The sequence below is a fragment of the Scleropages formosus genome, chromosome 24 (assembly GCF_900964775.1).
Source record: "Scleropages formosus chromosome 24, fSclFor1.1, whole genome shotgun sequence".
Classification (NCBI taxonomy): Eukaryota; Metazoa; Chordata; class Actinopteri; order Osteoglossiformes; family Osteoglossidae; genus Scleropages; species Scleropages formosus.
Genome location: NC_041829.1, coordinates 8850667 through 8878317, shown reverse-complemented (window position 1 = coordinate 8878317; position 27651 = coordinate 8850667). Strand labels below are relative to the sequence as shown.

The following is a 27651-nucleotide window of genomic DNA, read 5'->3' as shown; positions in this document are numbered from 1 at the left end:
GCTGTCAGGTGTATTATAGCGCCAAATGTGCTTCTGAACGTCAGCTCTCCTTTTTTTATTCCTGTGTTTTACTGTGTTTTTTGCAAGGTGTACGGTGACAGCCCACTTTGAGTGGCCAGCACCTGAACCTTTGGCTGTTTCTAGGTTTAAACCTGGAGTCAAAACCATTAGCAGTTACCTTCTCATAGCTACTGAAGGGCTGTTGTGTTCTTGCATAATAAATAAAGGCTGTCTGCTGATCCCCTTGTACTGAAAGCGCGGAGTTAAGGTGCCCCTTTACCAGATGGAGCCGCAGTTCGTGAACCATGACACATTACCAAGTTTACACAACTGGCTCATGACTTCCAAAAGACTGGGGCAGCTCAGAAAGTGGGGCTGAGGTCTTCAGAGTGCTCCTCCTTATGAGGGATGTGATCACAAGCGCAAATTTAGTAGCCACAGATGTCACAGGGGTCATGACCATTCTGAATTTGGTATTTAAAAAACATATCAGCTGTACATCCTGTTATGATTAAGAGTAGGGTAGCGTAGTGTGTACTTCTTGTCTCTTAGAGCACCTGGGAATGCGTCTGAATCAGCTCAGTCTGGATAGACTTCCTCCAGGTGCTCTGGTTTCTTCCCATACTCAGAAGACATATGTTTCAGGTGGACTGGTGATGCCAAACTACCGTTAGTGTGTATGTGATTGTTTTGTGATGGGCGGATGGTATACACTACCTCATGCTCTAGACTTCTGGGATAGACTCCGAACCACTGAGACCCTGCATTGCACAAGTAGAAGAAGGATTGATATGATTCTGAGCAAGCAATTATATATGTACACATAATCCATAGAGTTTCTCTCTGACTTTGGCTCTCATTTTAGATCTGGCTACTCGCAGCCATCTTGGAAACACACTGTTCCACTAAGTCTAATAAAGATTTCTTTAAATTACCCCCCTCAACAAAGTGAGGCAGGTAGCATGAAAATAATGACGTGAATTTTTTTATCAGCTGCTATTGCACCGTTGAGCTGGGTACTTCATCTAGAGAGCTTTAGTGAAAAAAGGCAGTGGTATAAGAAGCATAAAGTGGAGGCCTTGTGCAGTAGGACGTTAGAATAAAATCCCGTGCATGGCAACCAGTACATGTACACACTAAATCATTTACACTACTAATAGTTCTCCATGGCAATCAAAAATCTCATATATAAGCTGGTGAGCAGATGTACATGTACTTCAATATTCCATAACTTCTGGCTTGTTAACGTTGGCGACCAGATTAATCGGAAGGGGGTGGGAGCACGATGCTTGTGGGGCAGTTAGTGGTGTAGTTCTTTGCGCTGTTGCATTGCGGTTGAAGGACATTGGTTTGAATCCCGCACCTGCTATACAGCCCTTGATCAAGGTGTTTTGAATTGATACAGCAAAAATAACCCTGCTGTATAATGGATAAATCACGAGAAGTAGCTTAGCGCACAAAAAAAAATATTGCAAGTCACTTTGGAAATGTAAATGAAACATCCAAGTAAATACAATACATTGTTAGCCCACTCTTTTAAAACTATGTTTTTCAGTTTTTTTACATTTTACAGAATTTTATGTCTTTTCTAGGTGCGTTTATTAATTCCTCTGGGTGTTTTATATTAGAATTTCTCACGCGGTTTTACGCATGTTTTTCAGAGCGCGCTAAGAATTTATATGAATGGCAAACATACGTGCGGTCAGAAGTAGTTATTGACAGAACTCTATGGCTTCAGTCGTGCCCCGATGACCGTGGAAGTGATAAGGTAGCTTTTTATGCGAGGAAAAGAGTTTGGTGACCTGGGACCCTGAGCACACGGATGAGCCCATTTCACATTTACACAGCGGATCAGACACCTAATGGGGCAAACTGATGCCATTGAATCCAACACAAAGGGAAGCCTAATGTGTCTGATAGCGGGAAATTATATCTTAATTAATTAGACTCCCCTTCATTAGCTCTGTTGTACCGAATGCCAGTGTTCATGAAAACCTGCTACAATATACACTGTATGTATTTGTTTCCCTTCAATGTTTATTTGACTTTCAAGGCCAGTGTTTAGCAACATAATTCGGATCAGTGTTGGGGAAAGAAGAAAGGACACAGGATTGCGAGTAACACACCGCTCAGGTCACACGCGGCTATTAGAAGGCTAGGATTTGTATGCAAGATAATGTTCTCCTTACATATTCAAACTTTTAAAAACATTCCTTTAGAAGTCACCTTGAGAAATCTTGAAAAATATTCATTACTGGCTGATATTTTGTGGGACTGGCACCGGGTCAACACAGCCCTGCTGAAAAATATGCAGACAGATAGATTTGTAAGATCTCACAGGGCTGTATTATAGTGGCAGCAGAAAAAGGCATTTTTGACGTGGTTTTGCAGAGTTCTTTGATGTCGGCGGCAAAGTTACAGAGCAATGAAATCAGCAACTGGAGATTTGAATTTGAGGCCAAGAAATAACGAAAACTGTCGTATCTTTTGCTTATTAAGTGCAATATACTCTCTGTTGTTGAAATCGATATGTAATCTGCATTATAAAATACTGAAATCGATAAAAAAAAAGTGTCCATACAAATTGCCTGCGGTAATGAGAACCTCACCGGCACATAAGTACAGAAACCCCAGATATGTGTATTTGTATGACCTGGGTGGGTTTGACATTTATAAGGTTTATAATTGAATTGAATTGGATTGAATTGGATTGAATTGAATTGAATTGAACTGAAGACTTTATTGTCATTGTACTGCTGTGTGATACTCCCTGAGTTCTTTATACAACAATAGACAACAATATAAAACACAACACTTAAGTATAAAAATAAAATAAATTTTATTTTTATAAAATTTATTTTACACACACACACTCTGAAGCCACTTGTCCCAATGAGGGATGCGGCGAACCAGAGCCTAACCCGGCAACACAGGGCGCAAGGCTGGAGGGGATGCCAGTCCATCGCAAGGCACCCTAAGTGGGACTCGAACCCTAGACTCACCAGAGAGCAGGACCTGGTCAAACCTGCTGCGCCACTGCACCCCCATAAAATAAATAATAAAGAAAAATTAAACTGTTTAAACAGAAAATACAGTAAATAAACACATAAATAGATACTACAGTATAATACAATACAATACAATAAAAATTAAGCTGGGTTCAATGTTCAGGTTCAGTTTTCGCATAAGGAATGGTTATTTTGAAGAGGCATTGCTCACTTAGAGGAACACTTTCAAGCTTTTAGTTAAATTAGGCTAGCTTTCTCTAATCCACAGTTAATTACTAACATCTGAACATAAAAGCATATTACAAAGGCTCTCTATGATTTTAACAAATTTATGACTTATTCCAGGAGTCTTCCTAGATCACCATCCATATGACAGCTTAGAAAATGTCACTCATTCCCATATTTAATATTATTACTACTATTATTACCAAAATATCCGTAACAGCTTATTTATTAGTAAAAACAAATATTAATTATGAATACTATGATTTAAATGAAACGTGAAAAATTCCTTTATACTTTACAATACTTGTAATAGCATTTGGTACCAGTAGTGTTAATAATGTGTAACTGAGACTTCGCTGATGCACCACTGATATCGTTTATGATGTTTCAGAGAGCACAATATCCACTTTGCATTTCAAAACAAACAGCTAATGTACAGTACCTTTCGGCTGCTCCGTGAGTTAAATTTGGTATGGAGGTAAAAATGGTGTATTTAATGGGCAAAACTCCCAATACACTGAGCCAAAGCCCCATTATGTGGTCCAGAAGGTACTTATTTCTATACTGCTATATCAGATTTGTGGTTGCATTTTTACCGTTCTGCTGGGGAAAAGTGTCCATCTTTTGAAAAGAAGCCTTTGCACAAGACACTTACCCTGTGGTTGCACACTTTCAGTGGTAGTGCCTTCACATCAACGGGATACATTCACACTCACTCTGGACAACAATTTCTGTTTTAAAGCTTTCCGAAATTTGATTCCAACCTGTTTTCCTTTTTTTCTTTGTATGTAAAATAGATCTTATACAACTCTTGTGTCATTTGTTACTTGTTAATCTTTTCCTCTTGGCAGGTGTCTGGGTGTCTTTGCATGATCTGCAATCTTTCACGCAGAACGTTTCATCGTTGACATCGAATCTATCATTTTACCTGTTTATGCGAGTGTTTCAATCCCCTGTTTTTTGCCCTGGAGCCCTTTTTTTCGTCGTCTTTGTTAGGCTCGAATTTGTGCGTGTGTGTGTGTGTGTTTTTGTCTGCACGCCTTCTTTTGTAGAGACTGTTTCTGACTCTCCTCGCTGTTTCCATGACATCCACCTGAATTCTTAGCATTAACCCTTAACTGAGAGATGCATTTTTGCCGTCCGTTACTCATATCTCAGTAAAATTAATAGAAAAAGGCAGCTACATAGTCAGCTACTTGAGAGATGTGAACCCACAACAGGGTGGTCTCACGCAGACAAGCTGTGCATCCATTATCCTATGACTGTGTCTAAAGCTCTTCATCTGTTCTGGATGCACTTTTGTTTACTCTGAGATGTACACCACTTTGGAGAAAAGCTCAGATATGAATAAATATGTGCAAAATAGATGTAAAAAAAGAAATTCTGAGAACTGACAATATAAATTCACACAACAGGAAGTTGTTAGAAATCCATTTATTCCACTGGCAATGATATGAGTCCTTCAACTGATGTTCATGATAAGGTGGAAGATTTGTGATGTATTTAGGATTCATTATGAATAAATTAGGAGTTGTTATATTTTTAATTACTCATTTATTATTTATTATTTATACATCTTTGTCTCCTTCTCAAAGCATGACATCCCGCCAGTACAGAAGGACTGAATTCAGAGAGACACAGATGCTACTTAGATATCTACCAATATATTTGATGTGAGCCAATCTTAACACCCTGGGTGGAGAGCACCTGGATGGCTGCAGATATCACTATAAATCATGAGGGCAAGAGAACCTCACTTGTTTCTCAGATCCAGTAGAACAGAGGGCAGTTTGTGCTCCCTGGACCTCCTCACCACGGAGGGCTTGGTTGTAGCATGAGCAGGTTTCAAACCCGGACCTTCCGCCGTACACACCGCAGGCAGAGCCGTTCTAGTTATACATTTTTTATCAGTGTTCACACCTGCTCATCTTCCTTGCTGACACTTTCAGTTTTTGCTGAGAAGTATTTCCAATGTTCTGGATGTTGCAGTTCACCAGAATGGCCGGACTGGATGAAGCTGCAGACTCAGCTGAAGTGTTCTCATCGGTGGCATCCATGAAGAGTAGGATCAAATTGCTCTTTCATGCTGTACGCTATAATACTTCTCCCCAGCGTGGTTATAGTTTTGGGGTGCCAGGTGTTAGTTTTGATGTTCAGGTTGGTTGGCTTTACCTCGTGATGGTCTGACCAAGCTCATTTTTGGGCTATGTATAAACTGGTGGCCTTAGCTGAACTATAGATCAAAGACCTTCCAGGGGGTTCTCTGTTTATGCATTTCTGACCATCCCAACACTGCAGAGAGTTCACCATCGTATATTATGTATTCCCCTGCCTGCATTTTATCTCTGTTTAACCCTTGGGGTGTGTTCAGGGCTGCTTTCTATTTTTACGTCTACAGTTGGGCGACCCATCACCTCATGTGGAGTTACACCTTTCAACTAACTTCATTCCTGGTCATTATCAGAAGTTTTACTCTTCTTTTTGAAATTTCCTTTGAAATTACACAGTATACCATGTCTCTGAACCTTTTATTCACACTTTTCAGTCTAGAATTTAGACTTCGGTGAATGAAAGTCTTCAACTTTGCTTTTGATCTATGCTGAGTTTACATTTTACATTTATTCATTTAGCAGACGCTTTTCTCCAAAGCAACTTACAATGAACTCTGTGTAGTGTTATCAGCCCACACACCTCATTCACCAAGGTGACTTACAATGAGTTTAGCAGAACAAATCTGTGGTGTCACTCTCTTTTATTGTTACTGACATGTGAATAATTCTTTTGCCTTGCCGGAACTGTTCTCGTAAGACTTCATAGCTATATTCTTATCTCCACATTGACTTAAACTCGTTGGTTTATACACTACATTTACTTTTATTCACTCAGCAGACCCTCTTTTCCAATGCAACATTCGAGTAAAAGTTAAACAAACAGGTAAAGTCAACAGCAGGTAAAGAGCATAAGACTATAAAAGCACATCTTGTTTGTCTCATACCACGTTTTTGCTGGTCACATTATTCAAGTAGCTGCCTATGTGGTGACTCAAATTGTAGAAGCAAAAAATGATCATGGCAGAAGGCATATGTGTCTCTTAAGAATTCTGGAGAGAAGTTGTTCTGAGAGACGTGGGAATTGAGACCCTAAGTTACAATTAATTAAACATTTATACAGCTGGGTAATTTTTAGATTGTAAAGACTTCATGGATCCCAAAGGATATTGCCCAAGGCAAGTGTAGCACACGTACAACACAGCATTGAGAGAAGACACTGGAACTGCATAGGGACAGGTGAAAATCAGACCCAGGCAGGTACAAGAGTGTGTAAACTGTGCAGTCAAATGAAAAGCAGCACTGGCAGCTCAACTGGACATATTGACTGCTGAAAAGAGAGTCTAGAGACCACAGTGAGTTGGCTGAGCTGCTCTATCCCACTTTCTCCAGGGTAGGTATGATACTTAAGGGTGACTACAGGGATTCAAACCTAGGACCTTTGCTTGAGAGACAATGACTCTAGCCACTACTCCACCTGCAGCATTTATTAAGCACACCTAATCGTTTGGTTTGTCAGATATTCTTACGATTCACTATGTGAGGCCTCCAAAACTGTGGTCTCTGAACAGCGTTCAACATAATACAAAAAGACTGAAATGGGACCAAGCAGTCCCGAGGAACATGCGGCAGCATGACACCCTTCGTGATGAAACGCTTCGAAACGCTCACAGTATTCAATAATTCGAGCCATTATGCCATAATGAAATTTCTGCACAATGTTAATGCACTTGTCTAGGCAGATGATGATGGATAATGCTTGCTGCAGTCCTTCTCTGACAGTGTCATATGCCTTCACAGGGGCAGAAATGATCCCCTCTCTATCGCTGACCTTCCTACTAGACTTGTCCTTGAGGAAGACTCACCAGTAAAAGTTCTAGATAATTCCCTAGCAGCCTTTTGCTGACAGGCTTACAGAAATGCTCAGCGAAACTCTGTAACCGGTTTGTTTTGTAATTGTCACTGAAACAGTGAAATATTTGACTTGACATCTTTCACCCCTGCCTTAAAGCCCCTGTGTTTTTACAATGGCATTGCTCTCCATTTTTCTTTTGAATATTGCTGGGTTGCATTGAAAGCAGGGTTTGGAAAAATCTTTTCATGCAATACTCTTTGAAACTAGAACAAACATTGAGACTGCTTGTAAATTTAAAAAGTATAATTTGTTCCGTGAATATAGTTGCTGGCATCTTGAATAACCACGTAGCAACAAAACAACAATAATGCAGTATCACAGCTGACCAGACAACAGTAGTTCACAGAAATCTGAATCAGATGTGATGGTTGGCGATTATGGGTCTCTGGTAAAATGGTCACTTTCACAACTGTACATCTTTGTCACTTTTCATCTTTAGATAATCTTTCCATATCACTCATATTGATAAGTGACCTTAGGGTGTTTAGCACAAGGCACACACATTGACTGAAACCGCTTATCCTGAGTGGGATCATGGTAAGTTGGAGCTGAACCTGGCAACGCAGAGCGTGAGGAGACGCACCCAGGAGAGGACATCAGTCTGCTGTAAGGTACCCCAAGCAGGACTCAAACCCCAGACCCACTACAGAACAGGCACAGGCCAAACACACTGTGCCACCACACCCCACACACAAGGCAGCGTATGAAATTATAAAGAAACTTCCAATATATAATAACATAACAATAATAAAGCAATAATTAGTTAATAATAACTAATAATGTGGTGTTAAAAGTGTATAAGTATCACAGGGGAATAAAGGAGTGGAATGAAAACTGGTAGAGGGAAATAAAAAACCTCGGGGGTTCCAAAGCCAATTGGTCGACATGGCACAGTTTAAAAGAAAAGGTATTGTGCAATGGGACCTTGTAAAAAACTGTTCTAAGGTATTATTTTTCAGTTTGTTCATTTTGAATTGTATCTTTTTAACTTACATTTACATTTATTCGCTTAGCAGACGCTTTTCTCCAAAGTGACTTCCAATGAATTCTATGTAGTGTTATCAGCCCACACACCTTATTCACTGTGGTGACTTACACTGCTAGATACACTACTTACACTGGGTCACTCATCCATACATCAGTGGAACACATTCTGTCACTCACGGACTACGGGTGAACCTCAACAGCATGTCTTTGGACGGTGGCAGGAAACCGGAGCACCCGAAGGAAACCCACGTAGACACGGGGAGAACACACAAACTCCAGCTTGCCTGCTTTTAAAATTTTGTTTGTTACAAAGTCAAGGCTCTACAGGGTCTTGAATTTGTTTATCCGTGTAGCTGACACTTTTCTCTAAAAGAACTTACAATTATTTACCCCTTTAGACAGCATCATACTACAGCTGGTAGTGAAATTCAAACCACTGATCTTTGGGTCCAAAGAAAGCAGCTCTGACCATTATGCTACCTGCTGTCCTAGGTGACTTTAAATTCCAGTTGCAGGCCATACAATTTAATTCCTTCTCAGCCCTCTGTAAATCAAGACGTCTTTTATTATGCTTTTTTTAATTGTATTGGGGGGGGGGGGGTGCGGTGCGGTGGCGTGGTGGTGTAGGTTTGGCCGGGTCCTGCTCTCCGGTGGGTCTGGGGTTCGATTCCCGCTTGAGGTGCCATGTGACGGACTGGTGTCCCATCCTGGGTATGTCCCCTCCCCCTCCAGCCCCACGCCCTGCGCTGCCGGGTTAGGCTCCGGCTCGCCGTGACCCCACTCGGGACAAGCAGCTTCAGCCAGTGTGCGTGTAATTGTATTGATAATAAAGCAGACTGAAGTGTGCAGGGGAGGGGGCACAGTGGTGCAGCAGGCTTGGCCAGATCTGGCTCTTTGGTGGGTCACTAGTATCCTGTCCTGGGTGTGTCCCCTCCCTCTCCAGCCTTGTGCCCTGTGTTGCTGCACTCTGGTTTGCCACAAGTGGCTTATGTAACAAATTGGTTTGCAGTCAGAATTTGTCCAGGACTAAATTGGGGAGCTAAATTTTTATTGATTGCAGTGGTTGAATGTTTGTAAATTGCGACTTGACAAATTCTCGATCCCAGTTGTGTTGGGAAGGTGAAGGTGCAGTGTACTCTGCGAGCACCTTCTGTAACACTCGGGAGGTCTTCGGGACTCCTGCTGTCTGGTCAAAAGGGGATATTCACTGGATCAGGGAGGGTAAATGGTGAGTCCTTGCAAATGTCAAGTTCAGCCCAGGGAAGTTGGAGACGGAAATGGAAATGTTCAGTATATGGAGACCGTCATTTGTGTCAGTGGGATTTTTTTTACAACGCAGCCTTCGTGTGATATGAAAATCGGCCATTAAGCAGGTGTGATAAAGTAGGTGCTTCAGATTTACGAGTGCCCTGACCCTCTTTTCACTCTCAGCAAACAGTTAAGGTATTAAAGGCAGCTCAGTGAAGATTCTCTAGAGTGTTTTCCTTTCAAAAGAATCTCGAAAACTGCCAAAATCAATATTTTAAGCGCAGTTGTCTTTTTTTTTTTTGCAAAGCTCATCTATAGGGTAATGTAGTTCGGTGGTGCTGACTGTTATAAAGAACTGAGACTCCATTCGTTCAGCCATGGAGAAGTGTCATCTCCAAGGTCTCGGGCCTGTCAGTCAAATGCCAATGTTGTTTGTAAGGCCATGTGTTCTACTTTTTCTTATATTCCTAACTTTGGATTTATATTTAGCACATTCCCCAAGATTGATAATTTTCGGAAACATTTTCCAAGCCTTTCGTTCAGGCCATTCATCGGTACGTGAATCACTGATAATAACGTGCTTGACTTTTTTCGGAGCTCATAAAAGGATTAATCTTTTTCTCGGATAGGATTTATCTTTGTTCACTGTAAAAGAAAGAAGCTAATAATGGTGCCATATTTCTTTCATTTTAATGTCAGTCCTAAGGTCACATCTTGCAAGTGGTAGAGGCTCGAGTGTCACTACAACAGCGGGTTGAAGCGCAAAGCTGAGTGACACCGCTATTGAGTCCTGCAGAGTTCCACTAGTCCGAAGGGGATATCAATCTAACGGTGATATCGGTCTTCGCAGGCTAAGCAGGATTCCTTACGGGCTGGCAGGAGCTACGTCTTTAACGTCGTAATTCTGCATTAGCCAAATGAATTTCTTATTTCAAGTCTATTAACCTTCATAGTGTCCAAAAGGGTTTCCGGAGCTCCAGCCCTCATATTTAACTCAATTATTTTTCTTTATGTAATACGCATGACGGGATTGCCAGCCAGCTGTGATATGACAGACAGGCAGAACACTTTTTTTTGCCCTTCAAATCTCATTATTCAACTTTCATCAACTCTTATGAGGAGGAATTAAATTGTGCGGCCTGCATCTGGGACTCAAATTCCGGACCCCGCTGAGCCGCGGTAGCCCTCTGTGCTGAAGAGGGCCGGGGAACCAAAATATTTCCCTTGTATTAAGTAGGTTGCTTCACTTACCTGAATCTTGCCCCTCTTCTCTGGCATTTGTAATTATATTCTTTGGCTGGTCACCTGCTGTCATTTGACAACGCTCCTGAAACAATGCCCAACGCAATTCACGTCTTAGGTACGGTGACTAATGGTTAGTTTTGTTTAATTTTCCTACTCGATTCAGTAGCGCTGTCACACACGTTCGGCAGAAATAGATATGGAAAGTAAATTGTGAATGGAAATGTAAACTGCAGCAATGTGTGAGGTAGGCGAAAGATAATGCGCGGATGCAGCAAAGCAGGCACTCTTTTTATCCTGAAGGATCTTTTACAGGTGGAAGCTATGTGATATGGAACACGTGACTGTTATTTATTTATTTATTCATAGCTGATTAACACACGTTTTCCTTTAAACAGCAGTATTTATAAATTTCAGAATTTCATAATGTGGACTTTGTATGCAGCTGGATATCTTACTAGAAATAAATAGTACAAATGTTCCTGCGCTGATGAACGCTTGCAAAGATGTGACTTCTGCTCAGGAGTTCAGTTTATTTGTCACCATTGTACCTGTAGCTCAGCTCTGCCTTGGCACTTGAATTTCTACATGTACTTATTTTCTCCGGAGTGACTTTCAAGGTTAAGCTACTTACACTGATTTACCCATTTATACCGCCGGGCAGCTTTCACTTGGTGCATAGACCTAACACGGTCAGCTACCTTGGAGAAAGGTGTCAGCTAAATTAATAACCAAAATTACATTTTCAGTAACCTGAAACACAAAGTTAACATCATCACAGATAATCACACACACACACACACACACACACACACACACACACACACACACCATCTGAACCACTTGTCTCATACGGGGTCGCGGGGAGCCGGAGCCTAACCCGACAACACAGGGCGTAAGGCTGGAGGGGGAGGGGACACACCCAGGATGGGACGCCAGTCCGTCGCAAGGTACCCCAAGCGGGACTCGAACCTCAGACCCACTAGAGAGCAGGACCCAGTCCAACCCACTGCACCACCACACCCCCCTCATAAATAATCAAACAAATTTTATTTCATATGGAGCATTTTTTGCTAAGCTCTTCCCAGCACGAAAAAACTAAAAAAAAAAAAAAAAAATTCCCTGATCCCTAAAATAAGGTGATTGTGTAAAACTCCTGGGAAATGGTCTAATGTGAGGTTAAGCTGACGAGAACCCGAACTCGTGACTGATTATAAGTGTGGTCCACATGATGACTCTCCTCCTGTGAACTGGCTGCATGACGGTGAATCCGGGCCCTCTCTGGATCCCGTCTCAGGCCGGCACCTGGGTTCTGGAGGTCATCTTTGGACCCTGGACCAGATGGCCCGAGTGGGAACGTTGCTCATGTTCTCATTCATAATTAGTACGTGTAAGACTGCAGCACAGAGAGCCTATAGCGCAATGCAGTGGTAACCCTTCTGCTATAATAACGCGATAGAAACGATGCGCAGCTGAAGAAACACGTAAACACGCCGACGCTCAAGAAGAACACGGTTCAGAGTGACGCATATGGGGGAAATGACAGTATCGACTACACGGGTCAAAAACATCACCGCGCTAAGAATCCAACTTACAGTTGGGACCCGATGGCTAAATAGGTGCGTTCTGGACATCGGCACCTTCCCCCTGCATATCTATATATAAATCATAAATATTCATGTGCTACCATGTGCATTATAGCTGAACGAGTGTTATGGGTGAAAAGGCATTAATTTTTGATCGCATTCTGTGCCGTGCTTTGAAAGAATACTTAATGAAAAAGGATAACGCGCAAAAAAGCAAGAAGCACTTTAAACAGGAGTTGTCTACGGACTTGGAGCTGAGTGAGCGGCGGCACTTAGCTCTTAGCGCACATAATGAAAAGGTTAAGAATAATGGGGTCATCTCGCCGCGGCCCATCCGCATTACGTTTGTTTTGAATTCCCACCAGCTTGCTGTTTCGGGTCTCTGCAAAATAAAGAGCTCCACGAACAATGTACTTGTTAAAGTTTCCTTTTTTTCAGAGAATAAATAAGTCTCATCCCGGTTTTCCGAGGTACATTTAAGACAGAAGATTTTATTTTTTCATCGTGGTAATTTGCATTTGGCAGCAGGAATGATCAAAGTGAATAGTTGGGCTCTGCTCTCTATGGGTCAAAAAGACTCTTTTGAGGATTTTTGTTAAAAAACACAGTATATAATTACCGAGTGTGGCTGTCAGTGGAGTGAGGTTAAAGCAATAAATCTTTCAGTCCATGAAAGTGTATGGCGGAGAGTATAATTTGATTTCCCCAAATTGAGAGCACCGTGTGTTTTTTGGGTATTGCTCGGGAGAGGGGAATTAATTTTGTATAATCTGGGAGAATTCGATGGAACGGCAACGAACGTATGATTTATCCGAAAAGAGGACTGTTAAATTAGAAGAGACTCGCACAGGACAACCGGCAGGGAACCCGTACAGGTGCTCTGCGCTCTGCCGTACGAAGCGACTGCCGCCGCCGCTGTCGTTCACACGTTCAGAACGTAAGATGGGTGTTCCGGTCAAAACTTTTGGATAGAAAAGAACTTTTATCTAAATTCACCTGGTGCCCCATTTCAGAGCTGAAAGGTCATTTTTTTTTCAGTTAATTTATCCTCGCGAAGAGATTTGACTTATGTTTGGTTTGGTTAATATGGGCAGAAATAATAAAACCCCAACACCCACCTTTTTCCACCCGACACCCGGTTTGGACACCCTCCGAGTCACGCATGTGTCGACATATGGGTTTAGATATATTTTATCATAACTGGTGCGGTAACTCTCGCTGCGAGAACCTGGAGGACATGGAATGAGCCCTGATTGTGCGTGTTAGGATTTCACTGCAGTGACTCTTGTTATCACATTTCAGTTTAGTAACAATAATTTCCAGTGAACATACCAAACCCAGCGATTGCCAGCATTTAATTAACTTTCTTTTGATCAAAATGACCTAATGTGCAGCTCGTATTTGATGAATTATTGCTTCGCCTTCAGTCTCCGCTGAATTGTTGAGGCCCTTATGGGTCATCTACTCAAACTGGAGTGGTAGCTGGGGCGTTTATTCACCTTTTACCGGAGAAATATGAGCACACTTCATATTTTCGAATTTAAGTGGTGAAAAGGATGCGTTAAAACGCGGCTGTTATTCAACATACTTGAATAACGTTTTTTAAACGAGCGTTTTTAGACAGGTGACTATTTGTGTCACCTCTTGGTTATCACTTCTTTTCTTTACGGAAAAGCCTTGTATTTGTTGAATAATGTAATATTTCATAACACGGAGTTATCATAGTAGAGTAATTATGTAAAAGAGTTAATTGACCATCTACTGATCAACAGCCTGTTGATTAGCCAAAACTTTTAACAGGGTCTGTGGCGGTCAAGGCATTAATATTTCCTTTCTCAATTTAACCACATGTGAGAAATTGGTCATTATTAACAATAACAGTGAGGGCTTCTCACTTATGAATGTACATCATGCACAGATGGCTTTAACAACGTCAATATAGGAACCCGGTGAGAAAAATTTATTCTCCCTCACACTTCAATTTCCATAGCGATGGGTGTGTGTGAGGTCAAAAAGGCAATTCTGCATTCAGGATGTTGTGTGTGTGCGTGTGTGTGTGTGTGTGTGTGTGCGTGTGTGTGTGCGTGTGTGCGCGTGCTTGCATGTTAAATGTCGTCAGAGGGCCCTTCTTCAATCACCAAAAATCACACAGTCAAATATTTGCTGTGTGTCCATAGTGCAGACTGGTCGTCCGAGGCACCGCCGACTTTAATACCCCAGCAAACGGCTGCTGATGGACAGTGTTACCGTCTTCTTGGAGGTCGCTTTTGTAATACGTAAAAGTATCCCTGAAACAGTATGACAACTGAAGTATAACACACTGATATAATTTTATGTAGCTGATGTCTCTTTGTCCAGAGTAATCGAGTCCCACCCAATAAGCTCCTTACAAAAATTACAGTTATTCGCTTAGCAGATTCTGTTCTCCAAAGCAACTTCCAGTGAACTCTATGTAGTGTTACCACCCACACACCTTATTCACCAAGGTGACTTACACTCCTAGATACACTACTTATACTGGGTCACTCATCCATACCTCAGTGGAACACACTCTCTCTGTCTCACTCACACACTATGGGGAAACCTGAACAGCATGTCTTTGAACTGTGGGAGGAAACCAGAGCACCCGGAGGAAACCCACACAGACAAAGGGAGAACATGCAAACTCCACAGAGACTGAGTGGGGATTAAACCCACATTCTCCCACACCACCCAGGTACAGTGAGGAAGCAGCGTTACTCACTGTGCCACTGTGTCACCATGCCACCCCGTTGGAAGGTTATATGGCTGGGTAATTTTTCCACAATCATTCAGGGTAAAGGCATTGATCCAGGGTTGTACAGCATCAGTGTGGGTCCTTTGATTGCAAGGTGATGGCTTTAACCACTATGCCACCTGCTCCCCATTGTACTCAAGTACTGTATATTCTGTGTATGCACTTACACTGACATTTTTTCATTTTATTTGTTCTTTTTTAAATGAAACCCCAGTGGGGTACACGTGTCACACCACCACCTTCCCAGCAGTGTCACATGACGTGGTCTGTTCCTGAGAAACATTATTGGCTGATATTTATATTCCACACAGTAAAACAGTTACCTGGGGGGGGGGTGGGGGTGCTAGAACCTCTGTAGTAAATAAATTGGCCTTTAAATTCCGAGTCTAAAACTTTTCCAGCCGCCTGGCAGCCTTCCGATCCTCACTTTGGATAAAAAGGTTGTCTAGGCAACATAGTAATCGATGGTTTAATCAAGATCTGTTGATTTGTCACAAGCTCACGGCTCCGAAATCCAGGCCCCCCACCCCGGCCCAGTTGTACCCATTTGCGCTTGTTAGCCAGGGGATTATGAAAAAAAGTGCTAACTCCTGGCACGATTCACCAATAATGAGCTGTAAAAATAACAGGCCTGTTTTTGATCTTTCGCCCAGCTTTCTAATTAAGGCAAAACACGGAAATGGACAGTTTCCCATCGTATTTGCTCTTTAATTACAAGTCAAATGTAAATGTTTTCTCAGCGGTGCGGTGCGGGGGGAGCGGGGGGGAGCGGGGCGGGGAGGCGAGCGTGTTCCCGGGGTGGTCACCTGCCTGCCTGACAATGGGGGCCGCATTAGCGCCCTCTCCTTAGGAGCGCTCGCAGGGCCTTTTGATGTCGCCTTTGTTTGTTCTGAGTGTTTCCGCAATCAAAGGCAGCTGGGACGCCGGCATTCGAACCCGTCCGCTCCCTGCGAAATGCGCAAGAAGCGTGCGTGACGGGTGCGTGGGAAAAGGCGTCGCAATGCTTAGGATGTGCTCTGCTCTGTCACGCGGAACCGAGGACGCGGGGGCGGCCGGACCCGGGTGCAGGATCGGTCGCCAGGAACCAAAGGATCGGGCAAGTTCTCGTTGTCTGGGCCGGGCAAAAAAGTCGGTCGATCGGCGGTCAGAGCGAGAGCGAAGACCCAAAGACGTGGTCGGGGGACGAAGCGAAGGGTTGAAAGCCGGGAAATGGAGACGGGAAGCAAGGGGCGAGGAAGAACTAGACATAGCGTAGGAGGGACGGTTGTCTCGGTGAAATTCCGCAAGGGAACGGGAGCGGAGGAGGGTCTTTCAAGGGTGCGTCTACTGATTGGCGTCCGGTGCTTCTATGTGTCAGTTGCCGTCGAAGATGATGCGGGCATGGACGTGACGTGCTCATTTCTTAGACGGGACCTCTTCATGGCAACAGCTGTTATTGGTTGTCGTATCGACTGGGTATTCATAACCTTTTTGTTTTTTAAACAACAGGGCAGAACTGGGTCACTGTGGGAGAGAACTGGGAGACGTGATGATTGTCACTCGTTCACTCTTATTGTCCGCTTGTCCAAGTCAGGGTCATGTGGACCCGCACCCTAATTGCTTATTATTATTAGTATTATTATTACACACACAAATAGGTAATCAAACCCACCTATTTTTTAGAGCATCTTATGTTGATACTGAGAGGGAGAAATTAAGGCTCATATTAAAGGTCTTTGAGTAGTTAAATGAATACCAGGTTTTTTTCCCGTTTTAAATATGCAACAGGTTGTTTCATTACAAGGCCAATCCCCCAACACTTCCCAAATACCGCTCCCCCCCCCGACACACGCAGACACACACTTAACACTTGTTTTCTATTTGCAGGGCACTTTAGAAGAATTGTCCCGCCGTCACTGCTGACCCCCCACCCGGACAACGTCTCGCATGAATCCCCCACAGGTGAGAGCTCTCAAGCCCCCGATCAATAGCTTATCAGATGATGACTGTATAGACAGCCTCATTTTCAGGGCCTGCCAGCTCCCTTACTGCTGCAGTGCTAAATGTGGAATGACTCGCTGTATAAACACAATTCAAGTGGTGTGTTGTTTGTGTGTGTGTGTGTGTGTGTGTGTGTGTGAGGCATCTGCTGAAGAAGAACAAACAGCCAGAAGCTGGCAAACATCTGGTAATGTTCAATATTTGGCTGATTTATTTATAGAGGCATAAGTGACAATTATGAATTACGCAGTTCAAGACGTGGAACGCCATGCTCGCAATATTGTTGTCCCACCTGTCAATTCTGCCGAAATTTGCGCACACGAAATATGGACAATCTGTCTCCGGAGCTTCTGAAAAAATCCATTCAGACGCAAAGATGACAACGAAGAGAGCTTCACGATCTTTAAAAATGTCTGCAGAACAAATTTTGTGCTATGTTGTGAATTATACCAGCGTTCTTGTTATTTTTTTTTAACAGATTTAATGTTGGCAAATGTTATTTTGGATCAAGTTTTGAATAAAATAAATATTTTGCCAGATGGCATTAGTCATGCATTTTCAGATGTTCAACTGAGGAAAATACATTTTGAGCAGTTACAGTGATTGTGTTCTGCTGCACCTCTTCACTGAAGTGGATGTTTGAAGAGGAAGTAATTTTGAATGCTGTTCCTGATGTACAGTAATAGTTAACAAAAAGGAAAATGATGGTCTGCAACTGAATTATACTTACTGTATGTATTCTGTATCACATACTGTTTGTGGGACTGCTGTCATATACACAGTGAAATGAGCCCATATTATACCTTCATGACAGTTATTATTTATTCTTTTGTTTATCAGTACTTCTTTTAAAGGCAGGATACCACTGAGAATAAACAAAAGTGCCTCGACAACAAAGCTTTAGACACAAACAAAGGATTATAAACACCCAGCTTGTGTGTCTGACACCACCATGTTGCTGGTTCACATCCCTCCGGTAGCTCCTATAGAAGTGACATTCAAGGAAATACATAGATAATCATAGGAGATGATGCTGGACAAAGTTATGGAGCTGTCAGGAGATCAGGAGAGGAGTGGCTCTCAAAGAGATGGTTTGAGACCCTTCTTAATGGTAGGATTCAGCAGTTCTGAAGGACACAGGGAGCTCATTCCACCACAATGGAGGCCAGAACTGTATACCTTCACACTTTCTGTTTTAGACCCCTTATGAGTGGAACCACCAGACGTGAAGGAGCACAGCACTTTTTCTGGGGTGCAGAGAGTGTTCAGATGCTGTTGGTATCAGGGTACAGATCCCTTGACTGTCTTGTAGACCACAACCACTGTGTTGAACTGCTGCGGGAAACTGCTTGCCAGAAGAGCAAAGAGGAATCAGTAGCAGTGGTCCAGGTGGGATATCACCACGGCCTCCACCAGCATAGCACTGTCATAAGCATAACTCGTCAACATAGTCATAACTCGAATTACAGCTGTGACAACTGTCGTAACTTATTTCGTGGCCGTACTGTCACACCATTGTGGGAAGCGGATGGTGTAACGGCCAGAACTTCTGCCTTTGGACCTAAAGGCCCAGGTTTGATCGCCACCTACTGCTGTTGCACCATTGTGTTGCACCACTTGCCCTAAATGTGTGCTACCCTAAATTCAGCAGAACTGAACTCTTTGTTGTCATTGTACTACTGCACAATAGAACAGAATTATAGTGGGTGGTATTTCCTGAGTTCTTCAGACAAAAATATAAAATGCAAGCACATCATCTGAACCGCTTGTCCCAGACAGGGTCGCGGGGAGCCTAACCTGGCAACACAGGAGGGGGAGGGGACACACCCAGGATGGGACACCAGTCCGTCGCAAGGCACCCCAAGCGGGACTCGAACCCCAGACCCACCAGAGAGCAGGAGCCGGTCCAACCCACTGCGCCACTGCGCCCCCCCTCGCACAAACACCTATGTATAAAAATAGAAAATTAAACAATTTAAACTGATAATACAGTAGACCAGTAAGGCAGTGGGACAGATAATAAAAGACTTACAAATTAATAAGACAGACAATAAAGTACATGTGCACTTGAATGTATTATGTGTGTGTAAACGGACAGCGGGTGGTGCTATAGTTAGTGCTGCTGCCTCTAGATGGGGAGGTTGCAGGTTTGAATCCCACCTCTTTTTGCAGCATGCAATTTAGTCAAGGTAATGAGTGTCAACTGAGTCCATCGCAAGGCACCCCAAGCGGGACTCGAACCCCAGACCCACTGGAGAGCAGGACCCGGTCCAACCCACTGTGCCACCGCGTGCGCACACACGCATGCACACGTTTTCAGAACCGCTCGTCCCATACGGGGTCGCGGGGAACCAGAGCCTAACCCGGCAACACAGGGCATAAGGCCGGAGGGGGAGGGGACACACCCAGGACAGGACGCCAGTCCGTCGCAAGGCACTCCGAGCAGGACTCGAACCCCAGACCCACCAGAGAGCAGGAGCCGGTCCAACCCACTGCGCCCCCCTCGCACAAACACCTATGTATAAAAATAGAAAATTAAACAATTTAAACTGATAATACAGTAGACCAGTAAGGCAGTGGGACAGATAATAAAAGACTTACAAATTAATAAGACTGACAATAAAGTACATGTGCACTTGAATGTATTCTGTGTGTAAATGGACAGCGGGTGGTGCTATAGTTAGTGCTGCTGCCTCTAGATGGGGAGGTTGCAGGTTTGAATCCCACCTCTTTTTGCAGCATGCAATTTAGTCAAGGTAATGAGTGTCAACTGAGTCCATCGCAAGGCACCCCAAGCGGGACTCGAACCCCAGACCCACCGGAGAGCAGCACCCGGTCCAACCCACTGCACCCCCCACATGCAGACACTTATAACTTTAAGTCCTGCTGCCCAGTACATGATGGTAACAGATGTGTGCTGTGTTCCAGGTATTAAGGTCCTGCTGCGCCTCCACAAATGCAGGTGTTGGGTCGTGTTTGGGTGCCGATCTTATAAAGTGCATTATCATGAGGTCATCGAGTCGGAGGGGGCTGGAGGTCAGGTGCCACGAGCATCCGCAACGTGTCATAAAATGCCGGCACAAGGATGGCCGATGCACAAGGACAGAGGAAATAAACAAAGGAGCCAGATGAAACGAGCACGCTTTCCTTCAGTGACAGAAGCAGTGCGAGGGAGCTGAAATTAAATTGAGCGTTTGCGGAATTAGATTAGCGCAGAGGAAAACATTGATTATTTCCGGCTGACTTATGATTATGGTGATTTGTAGTTTGGTGCAAATCAGTTTAGGTGTATGAAGCAGGGAGCCTTCTCACAAATGCGCCCTTGAGCCCACTAACACTCCGCTCAACTTAATTATTGGGCAGATGCTCCCGATATTTCGAGAACCGATTTCCGAAGTGAGTGAGTTTATCGGTAAGAGGGCTTGTACGGTTTTCCAAACTTCGTTTTGTCAGTGTTCACCGCAGTGACTCCTCATCGCGGGAAGACAGGAATCACTGCAAAGTCAGCTCATGTTTACATGATGCGCCTTATAGCTCCTAACATTTATATTGATTTATCTGACGCGTTTCTCCGAAGTGACTTTCAGTATTAAGATACTTATGCTGATTTTCCCATTTATGCAGGAGTTCAGAGAAAGTACCTTGATCAAGGGTAATACAGTGGGAGCAAAGACTGGAACCTGGGTCCTCTGATTGGAAGGTGATGGCTTTAACCACTCCGGCACCTGCTGGCCCTTCCTTGTCGTTGACGTTCTGCGTGAAGTTTCGCACAGCTCGGCCAACTCTTTTCAAGATACACACTGTGCTGTATTTAACTCAGCGTGTCAAAAGTTTGTGTTGGAGACACAAACTAATTTTTCATAATTTGAATTTAACCAAGGGTGGGTAATTATTGCTCTTGAGGGTGGAAGGGGTCATTGGGTTTATTCAACCCTACCCCCAAATAGCTTAATTGAAATCATTATTTAAGTCGGAGGTCTTTTGACCTACCCTCCAGGGTGTAAATTGGTTACTAATTGGAAACTGATGGGAACATCTAACGAAATCCCACCCGTGAACAGTGTCCTTCTGCAGCATTTGCCTTTACTTACAATGTACCGTTGCTTCGGCTGAGACAGACTTGCATTTGAACGATTACAGTTTTAAAAATTTGCCTGATCCGCTCTCCGAACGACACATTGATTTACCTATTTATGCAGCTGGGTAATTTTTACTGCTATAAGGATGTTCATCAAGGGTGCTGCTGCGGGAGGTGGGGTTCTTCGAGGACAAAGTGGTAACTCTAACCGCTACGCCACCTATTGCCCTCTGAGAGAAGTTTAAGGACTGGAATTTGAGTTTAGTGTTTACCTTTGCATTGGACAAGTGCTTGTTCCATTATTTTTTTTTTGCACAGGAATTTAACATGCAACATGTAAGTTGGCTCCACGAGTCTCGTCGAGGGGCTCTTCTGTGTTTCACCGTTTCACACAAACCAGCGTTTCTCTGTGACCAGTGGGAGCCCTCATTCCCGCCATTCAGCCTTCAAAAGCACACAAATATTAAATAGAAATATTTAGCAGAATCATACTGTAAGGGACTTTTCACTGTCAGCTCTCATTTTTTTTTGCATAAGGAAACCAGGATGGTGACTGGTAGCTGACATTAAACCTGTAACACACTAGATATAAATCGTTGCGCACGTCTTATGAAAAATTTTCCATTTTGTAGATTTTTTGAATATGGTTTCAAATGAATTTAAGTTTCACAGTAGTTTTAATTGACTTAATTCTAATTAGGAAGGCGCTGTTGGATTTTTTTCAAAAGTTTACCTTTGATAATTGTGCATTAAAATTACCCGTAGCACATGATGTTTTACTGACTCAGTTTAAATGGAATAAGTGACACTGTTTAGAAAAAATATATATATATATATATATATATATATATATACATACACACACACCCAGTGATAAGACATTCTCCTCTGACACAGTTTTAGTTAATCGTGTGGAAATGTGGTTTAGTTGATGGACCATTTTTTTTCAGTGTTGTCAACAACCTCATTTATTTGCAGATGTACAATAGCTATTCAGAAAGTGTGTAGGTTTCATGCTCTTCCATTCTTTCACTGTTCTTCTGAAATCGTCATCGCGTCGCTTTGCTTTTAATTTTTATTTAGCAAGCCTAGTTTTTATTCTCATGTATTTATTTAGCCATATATCCGCCAGCTGTTCTCCAAAGCAACTTGTAATATTAAGCTACTTAGTTATTTCCTTATGCCCTGAGTTGCCAGGTTAGGCTCCGGTATTTTCTCTTTTTACTATAGTAAGTTGGGATATATTGCTCCTGTAAGTTTTCATGTTTGTCTGGTTGAAATGACCCCCTTTAAAAAAAAGATCTGCACAGGAATGTCACAGATGTATTACTTTTTTTAATCTAATACGTTTGTGTCATTTCTCTGCAGTTATTAATAAGCTAATCCAAATCTTTAAGAACGTATTTCCTACTATTTCTTTGCTTACTAGACATTTTTTTGTCCACAGCAGCTTGCAATATACAGATTAATATTTTAGACATTCATCAGTTTCCAAAGCTGGGTAATGTCTGTGGAAATCTGGGCTCAGGATTTCACAGCAGGGGGTTAATGCGCTTTCCCATCTAAGACTGTTGCCTGCATCTTTTTGGCCCCTTGTCTATTTTCTTACTCACCATCACACCTCCTGTAACCATGCAGAACACTCAATTTTTCAGGGTGAACACTGGAGCATTTTTTTTTAAGCAAACATTGCAATCTGAACCTTCCGATGCACTTGGACATTTGCAGATATTGGGCGAAATATGTGCTGCATTTGTTTCGCATGTTGAACTGGACAAGTTGTTCTGGTTAATGGACACTGCATTCCTCACAGAGTACGAGTGTAGGACCACTTTAATTCAGCTAATTTCTACAGTGTTTACAGCTCGTGTCTGGTGTTCTTGGGGGTTGGTCATCCGTAACGAAATAAAGAACATTACACCTTTATTGTCATGACATGGGACGAACGAGTCAACAATTGGCAGTGAATTTTAGTTTGTGGATATAATGCATTTATTATTTTTGGTCTTTTTTAGATTATTTTTCATTTTAATGTACTCTGAAGTTAATAGAAAGAATAATTATAAATAGTATTTTTTTGTAGCTGTATCTGAGATTTTTGTAGAAGTTATTCTGGGAATAAATCCAGGGATGTCTGTATTATGCACTTGTCGATTGTGACCTAGTGATAAAAGAGACTTTGGAGTTACAAACAAATTAAATTATGAACAGACTTACGGCCCCAGCTGTGTTCCTAACTTGAAGAAACCAGTGCATATAAAGTTGGTGTTTGCCAGCTCAGTCCCTGAACAGGCTCTGCTGTTTTATCCTCTCAACCTGACTTCTTTCAGTCCAGATATTTTTCCAAAATTCATGTACAGCTTTTTTCTTCCTAACAAGACCAGTTTCTAAACTCTCTGCTTACCTACAGCGTGCAAGAACATCGTTCCCACTCACTAATGGACAATGGGTGGGTACTCCCAAAAAATAAGATAGATATTTAAGTAAAAAATTCAAAACCCCAAATAAGCCCAAGTCCAAGGTGTCATCAGATGGATCAACTGTAGATCTGCTTCAAAACCCAGTGTTCTGGTGCAGTTCACTAACCTTCACTGTTTTACTGCTCTACATTATTTTTTTTTTCCTTTTCTACGTATTATAGTACCGTAAGATGCTGTGCGTATTTTGCCTTGTACCTATTCTTGTGTTGCGCATGCTGAGGGAACTGTATGCAGTCCATCATGTCTCTTTTCCCCTCCTCAGTGGCTTTCAGATTGATCACACAAGAGCATACAGTAGCTTTTTATTCCGCTTTTCAAATCCATTACAGTTGATTTTAGCCATAAGTGGTATTTCCAAAGAATCGTTGAATTTAATTAATAAAAAAGAAAAAACTTTTTACTTTTTGAACTTTTTTAAAAAATTTACTTTACTGAATAAAATGCCAATCAGTGCAACGCAGCGATGCCGATTCACATTGAACCCACAATCGTGATTTACAAAACTGTATGAAAAACAGCCAAGAAGAAATAACCTCAGAAAGATATCTAGAAATGTCCAGCTACATTATGATGAAAAGTGCTTGAACTAGTGTGTCTGTTGATTTGTTTATTTGCGGTGTCTCTAGAAACATGCATTTTAGTGGAACGCGCAATTTCAGCAGTGAAATTTGCAGTTTCGGAGCAGGTTCTCCTGTGGGGGGGATTACAAAAACCGGCCCATCAGCAGTGACAACCAGTGAAGGCGGAAATCAGAGAACCCAACTGCATTTACTTTCCCATTTGTACACCTGCTATGGCCTTAAATAGAATAGCCCATAAATTGTAATGATCAATAGGACTTTTTAATGTGCTTCTAGAAGTTACCATCGGTTCAGATTACAGTCAGGTTTACATTCTGGTTCTTATCTATTTTCGAGGACGAGTGATTCACAAAGTATCAGAGGGCTGAAAGTTTCACTTCGGTTGACTTCCATAATTAGCCTTTGCGTGGATACATATAATGAACTAGTTTAAAATGATTCATGCGGCGCCATGCTCGACGATGATGCCATGTTTGCATGCGGCTGTGCATTCAAAAGACACATTGCCGCATTGTTCTCCTCTGAAGCAGCTAATGGGGAGGAAACACATTAATCCTTATCTTCTGCTGACATGCATTCCTTATTCATGAGCAAACTGAACTCCTCAACAATAAGTCGGGGCTCACAATGGCATACTAAATGTGGTGTTTAAATGAGCTTAAGCACTGCAGAGCGGGTCAATGGTCAGCATTAGGCACCACCCAGTTGTCATTGAGGACTTGACCTGCGATGAAGAAATTTTAGGTTTATGTCTTGGGAGAGGAATTACAGTGTCTTCCAGTACGGTACCTTATGAATGCAGTTGGGCTCAGAAGTCTGTTCGTAACTGGATTTGATCCGCAAATAACAAGGCTGTCGTTGCCCCAAAGTCACAATATTATAATACATACTGTACGTCACTTGATTTATTTTGAGTCTGTGAAGGTCCCAGGTACCGATACAGTAACTAAAAATACTTTGTTTATTTCTTCACCCATCTATTAATTATTTACATTTACTCTGCATTTTATTAAAAATATATATATATATTTGAAAACCCTTGACATTTTCAGTTTTCCTCATTTTGTCGCCAATGCTCGGGAACACCAGACTTGAGCAATGAACACCGTGGAGGCGTGTTGAATTAAGGTGGTCCGATGCTGCTGTTCTGTTTTAGTGCTCTTTAGGTGCACCTGTCAGCTCAGAGGGCACCCGCTGGTTACGGTCGCATCTCTCCAGATTATTATTTTTGCAGACAGGTCACAGTTGCGATATAGTATTTATTTTTTTTTGAAAATGTGTAATTTGACAGCTCGTAAGACAAAGAGCCAGTATATAAATGGACCATGCCAGTCATTTGTGACACTACAGTCACTATTTGCAGTAGTCAGTTCATTACTAAGCATCTTATGTGTCCTGTTCCTTTCTCCCCCTATCTTTCCAAACTGAAAAGAGAAAGTGAGCAAAATGAGACGACTGCGTCAGATCAGTTTTCCGCAGCATCTTGACAGCAGGGCTTTTCACATCACAAAGAAGCACAATGTCGGCGTGTAGGATGCTGTTTTCCTTCAGCTCGGTAACGCTACCTCTTCTGACACCTGCCGAGAGATGGTTCCAGATAAATAAAACTGCTGCCTCATTCCAGGCTCTGCTTTCTCTCCTTGTGCGCAACATTTCTGGTAACAACTAGCTCTTCTAATGGTTCATGTCTTCAGCCAGGTGCTTCAGGGCTCCAGATGAGGCTGGTTTAGCCCTTCACCATGTGCTGCTTAGTGGTATTAGTGCGTTGTCAAGAGTAGCTCGGCATTTCCTTCGTGTCGTTGTCTCGTTGCTAATAGCAACGCTACAGTCACAAAAGAGTACACCCCAAATTAAATAAAAATAAAAATAAAATTTAAAAAAAAATTAAATTAGGTTTTGTTATAACAGAATGTTAAGTACGCTAAAATACACTAAAATGCCTACAATTAATGGTTCTGCTCCCTGATACCCACAGAACATGATTTCTCTTTAGGCTCCAGCCAGACTCCCACCAGCAAGAGGTCCAAAATGAAAAGCTTGATGGTTCTCAGTTTTACCTCTCTTGCGGTGGAATGATTACCTTTTTACCTCTGTCCCTCAGAGCTGCTGTATCCCTCTCACTATTCATGAAGGGTCTCAGATCCATCTCGGTGTGCATTATATTTGTGTTGGAGGATCGCGGCTGCAGTACACTGTGGCTCGTGTACGTTTGTTTTGCTACTGCTATATCCCGACCCGCATTCTTAATGTGTAGTTCTGCTCATAAATAAAAGTAATCTTTTCTATGTTTGTGCAGTCATCGATTATATTTATTTATTCATTAATTCTGGTTAGTCAGAATGCATGGAAATCTAAACCGTGTCCTGTACTGTAGGCTAAGTGTCACTCAGTTGTTTAGATTCATCGTGGCACCCTTTTCGTTATGTTCGTTTAGATTATAATCACAAAATAGTTTAGATTCTGGCTCTCAGCTGACGTGAATTTTCCAGGTTCAAATTGCAGCAGGTGACGCTCAGCGGCAGCCTCGAAGTGCTGAGAGCAAGGTCTCCGCCACTATGAATTTTGCCATCAACATTGTCAGCATCACGTTCTGTGAGAGATCATGTGTCGAACATGTTCAACAGCGATACGGCAACTGAACTGTGTTACATCACTGTCATCAGAAACCCAGACTGTCCTGCTGCTACAGTAACCTGGTTTACTGTAAGTCAGTCAGTTGACAGTAAGACCTCCATCCTGTTTCAACCTCTCCATGGGACTGTGGAACCGCCAGTCTGCTGTGAGGAAGGCTGACTTCATCCCGTCCTATGCCTCCCACCTCTTATTAGACCTCCTGGCCCTGACAGAAACCTGGACTACCCTACAGCCACACCCGCAGCCTTCTCATTCTCCCACACCCTCGACTCTCTGGCAGAGGTGGAGGCACAGGCTTGCTCATCTCTCCCCAGTGGGAATATTCTCTTCTCCCTCTTCACCTGTCTGATCTGTCTTCTTTTGAACTTCATGGTGTCTCTATTACTGCCCCAATTACACCCATTGTGTTAGTTTTCTATCACCGTCTTGGGCCTCCGGGCCCCTTCTTGGATGACCTTGATATCTTGTTGAGCTGTCTCTCAGGGGACGACACTCTGTTGATTCTCCCGGGTGACTTCAATCCGTATGTTGAGAACATTCATACAAGCGGCCTTCTGTCTCTCCGGCAGTCCTTTGACCTCTCTTTGTCCCAGTGTTACTCACAAAGCTGGCAATCACCTCAACCCTATCTTCTGCCATAACTGTGGCTGTCATGTCCTCACTGTTATTCTGCTGCATCTCTCTGATCATTTCTTCATCTCCTTCCAGTCTGATATACTATGTGCCAACAGGACCAAACTCCGGACTGCAAAGCGACGATGGAAGAAATCCAAGACTTGCATGGACCTGATCTCGTAGCAGCTTCTACTCTGCTGTCTCTTCAGCTAAAACCACCTTTCTTCACAACAAAATACAGTCTGCAA

The 27651-nt window shown here is 42.7% G+C and overlaps 1 long non-coding RNA gene across 1 annotated transcript in view; it reads left to right on the top strand.

Annotated features, from left to right (window-relative positions):
- The window catches only part of LOC108936469 (uncharacterized), a 57573-nt gene extending 40064 nt beyond the window's left edge, over window positions 1–17509 (top strand). Inside the window, exons 3-4 of the long non-coding RNA XR_001966268.2 lie at window positions 16902–16976; window positions 17236–17509. This is a non-coding gene — a long non-coding RNA (uncharacterized LOC108936469). The remainder of the gene's footprint in view (window positions 1–16901; window positions 16977–17235) is intronic.
- Window positions 17510–27651: the final 10142 nt, after the last annotated feature.